The following is a 4402-nucleotide window of genomic DNA, read 5'->3' as shown; positions in this document are numbered from 1 at the left end:
CTGGCCCATCAAGTCTGCAAGTTTTATTCCTATGGGAATGATCATCCAAATGTATGGAATTCTCATATGTGATAGGCCGCTTGCCTTTTTAAAAAAATAGATATAATGAAATTAGTAGTGCAAGTATGAAACTGATATTAGGTTTTCATAAGAAAAATTATTGGATTACCCGCATACCGGCAAGTAGATATTCTGGATGCGCTACTTTCAAAGTTGGATTTAGAAGTCTGATTTGGAGCTGTTGTAAAACCTGAGATGTGAATGGGATGAATTAGAATCAATGTGAGCAAGGTTAGAGATAGTTTATCCTAGATTTAATTTGAAACGATGGTATGAAAATAACCAGTTTGTTTATAGGGCTTGTCCTTACATACTTATTCGTGAGTCCTCGTGAAAAGAAATAGGTCATTTCTTTAACCACTCATTTAACATATTACATAGAGTTTGACATTTATATCTGTTACTACTTTAATAAATTAAAAGCTAGTTACTTTATTCTAGGTCATTTGTTGGCCGACAATACACTATATAATCAATTATAGCGTGCTTCACTTGTGCACAATATATTTAATCTTCTCGGTATACTATATTTTTTAGACGTGTATTATGCTTTTTTATAGTATAGCAGGTTGTAAGTAAGCTTTGCTCTCGATTGGTCGTGTTTTAAAGTGGTCCAAATAATAGCCCTTATATTTTATTCTGCTAGTTCTTGTATTGTATACCAAGTTATTGTTAATTTGTAGTTATATTCTTTATATTAGTTTTCAAGAATTCAGAAATAAGCTACTTGAGTCTGGATTAGTGGGCCATACAGTTGTTCGCAAAAAATCTGTAGCAAAAGTATATGTACATAGCGGCAAGTAACAATATGACTAAGTAAAAGAAACGGATCATTTCTTTAACCAATCATAAGGTGGTACAAATAATAGTTATCCTAAAATTTTAATGGGAAAAGTGGTATGCAAACTTACTATTAGAAATACATGATGACGCATGACTCAGTGTAGAGCTGAATTGTTTAGCTTTGAAGTTGGAATTCATTAAACTTTCTCGTGTCAGTGTCAAGTTACCTTTATTCTTTTGGAGTATGGTGTTAATACTCGGTCCACGACCTCGACGCTTTACTTGGTCTTCCCTAGCGCTGTTGTGGGTATTTACATTCTGAGGACTCTGGTATATGTTTATATTATCACTTGGAGGGATACGTTCTGAAATAAAAGAAACTAAAAATAATTATTAAATTAAAAATACGGAGGGTATAATTGATCTAGCAAAAAATATGGTTACAATCTATTGACATCACATTATAGAAGAGTTTAGAATTAAGATAATAAATACAAATAATAATAGTACTGACCATTGCTTGCGATAACAGAGACATTTTGCACCAGACTAAAATCGGAAGTCATTAAACTTCCTTGTGTCGATATCAAGTTAACTTTATTCTTCTGGAGTATGGTGTTAATACTCGGACCGCGACCTCGACGCCTAACATGGTCTACCCTAGCACTGTTATTGGAATTAAGTAAACTTCTTTGTGTTGGCATCAAATTTTTCTTGTTGTTATGGAGTACAGTATTAATTGATGGTCCTCAACCCCGCCGTTTAACTATTGATCACCAATCATAGTTGTTCTCACATTGTTAAAATATTTTATTTCCATGGTACGGCTCGGACTGTTAGTCATCAACATACTACCTGATTTTTAAGGAATTCAACATAACAAAACGTCAACATTTATAAACATACTTGAAGAAAGATTACAGGCAATACCAAAATAAAATGACAGGTTTAAAAGTGTAAACCTGTAGAATTAATAGTGACTGCATCCTGCGTAATGTTGTTTATATTGACATTATTCTGAGGACTTTGCTGCTTGTTTGTGTTGTCACTTAAGGGAACACGTTCTGAAATAAAGCAAACTATAAAACATTACTGAATTATAAATATGCAGGATACAATTGATCTAACAAACCATTGTTAAAAAATCTATTGATATCACAATTTATCAAGGTTTATTTTGACTAATAATAGCTACAACTACTATTAGTAGTGACCGGGAGCAACATAGGAATTTTACTCACCATCCCCTTCATTTTCATCATCCTGTTTTGCAAAAAAGTATCAAGAGCTGTAACTTGTCCTCGACGTTTTACAACTGTGAGTCAGGATAAATCAATAATTGTTTAACCTTGGAATAAATGGAAAGTAAATGTAAAACACATGAATATAAGTTACAACATATACCATTTGGTGATGCAGTGTTAATGTCAATCGAACATCTTTTACGACCTATAAAAAATGTTTGGATCTCTGTACAGACTAATAAAATCTTATAAGATAGTGTAATTCAAGCTATTAAGAGAGTCAGGTAACAAACCTATATCGGATTCAGACCGTGACGGTGATGCTTCTTTAGTATCTATGATTTTATAATTTCCCAGACTTTGAAGAGAACATAAAGCTTGGAGATACTAGGATATTGGTAGAATAAAACCAAAATCTGAATTTTGAAAATCAATATAACTAAGAGGAGTAAGGAGTGAATTAAACTGAATTGATTCTTTTGCATAATCAGTGTGGTGAAGTTTCCATACATAGCTAATCAATTGATTAGAGAAATAGAATCTTAACTAATTAAGGTATGTGTGTGTGTGGAAATGTAATGGGTACTACATTACTCACGGGTCATATACGGGTAAATCTCGGTTATATTTAAATTAGTATTTTACTTTAATACCCTTTTTCATGTAAAAGTTCCTTACTTTTCACTAGTATGCATTAAGATTATATTGATTATATTGATATTGATATTTACTGAAGAAGAAAACTCAAATAAATATTATTAATTTACTATTACACTTAAATCTTATTCTCTATTTGTATCACTCATCTAGTTTTCTATAATTATTTTCATGTTGCAACTAATTATATATTTTTGACTTTGAGTTATCTAATTACTTTCACATCAATATATTGTAAATTTTCATATTTTTACTAGCTTTTTTCTATTTTTCTGTATTTACATATTTTAGTAACATACCTAAAAACATTAGTCTTGGTAAATACTATAAATTTTGCTCTTATCAAAGTCTATTGGTATCACCAAGAGCAATTGATATACACGGAATTATTTGTGCAGATATTACCTGTTCATTATAATTATATTAAACTCAATTTGGAAGAGTTGAGAATGTTCTATCCTTTCGTCTTGCCATCATTGTCTTGCCATCATTACAATTAGCATTCGTCGTATTTTTTTTTAAATTATGAATTTCATGTATTTGAATAGAATCTAGAAACAGTGAGAATTAAAGTTAAAGTGATTTTTATTTCTTTAATGCGAGGAGAGTTCACACGTCAGATCAACATCGATGAAAATTTAGAGGATTACCATATAAGATAATATATGAGAATATTTGTTACGACTAAATGTATCTATATTTTTATCTCAGCCTAAAATAAAGGGACGTCTAGATTAGTTTTGATTCAAAAGTTGGGATCATGAAATTTAACGTGGGCTCTTGTTCCACTAATAAAAGATATCGCACTTTGATTGAACTGAACACGGATACATTCGTCAAATTTTGTACTCTTGAGTTGGTTGTTTTAAATATGTAAATTTACTATATTTTTTTTGAAAATATGTAACTCTTAAACGGACTATTATTTTTATTCTTATTTGACTAGCGATAACAATGTTATTGATACAGATGCGAAACTTTTGTGGTAATGAAAATTTTTGTGGCATGTATTATTTGATAATACATATCTTCCTTCTCATGTCTAAGTATATATTTTTCATATTTTTTATCGAAAATAATGTTGGATTCATATCCTGAATGAATTACTTTTATTTTAGCTTAAATTTTTTGTTTTATTTTCTTTCTTTTGTACAAAATCTTGATATATTGTTTACCATGATTTGATTTAAATAAAGACAATAAGATACATTCGAAATAAACCATGTATGAGGTACATGAAAGAGGACGTCATTTGGATTAAAAATTAGAACATGCCATTATTGCGGACATTGATCCATTATCTATAATTTTCATCCTTGGAGTGACAATCAATAAATTTTCATTAAATATATAACATATTGGTACAGTGGCATAATGTGTATTTAATAATTATTTCACTTTGAAGGTAATTAGTGGTTTCCTTCAATTCTGAATGGAGGGGTGATCGCGGCATATATGAGATATGTTACTTTTTTGTCGTGGTCCTTGTTGCTTTTACAAAGAAAATATGAAGGTAAATTTAATATTTTAGTTTAGTTTTTTTAACAATATATAGATGATACGGTGTTATACGTTTGATAGATTTGTTGTGCGAAAAATTCAACTCGCACAAATATACTGAATAATACATATAAAAATATATATTTGAAAAGGGGATG

The 4402-nt window shown here is 30.1% G+C and overlaps 1 long non-coding RNA gene across 1 annotated transcript; it reads right to left on the bottom strand.

Moving 5' to 3' along the window:
- Positions 1-1007: 1007 nt before the first annotated feature.
- Positions 1008-1908, bottom strand: LOC141666450 (uncharacterized). The gene is made up of 3 exons (XR_012552207.1): positions 1806-1908; positions 1358-1698; positions 1008-1208 (listed from the first exon to the last, which is right to left on the bottom strand). It is a non-coding gene; the product is annotated as an uncharacterized LOC141666450 (long non-coding RNA).
- Between the last annotated feature and the right edge of the window lie 2494 nt (positions 1909-4402).

This window comes from Apium graveolens, chromosome 6 (genome assembly GCF_009905375.1).
Source record: "Apium graveolens cultivar Ventura chromosome 6, ASM990537v1, whole genome shotgun sequence".
Taxonomy (NCBI): Eukaryota; Viridiplantae; Streptophyta; class Magnoliopsida; order Apiales; family Apiaceae; genus Apium; species Apium graveolens.
This window is presented reverse-complemented; position numbering and strand designations above follow the sequence as displayed.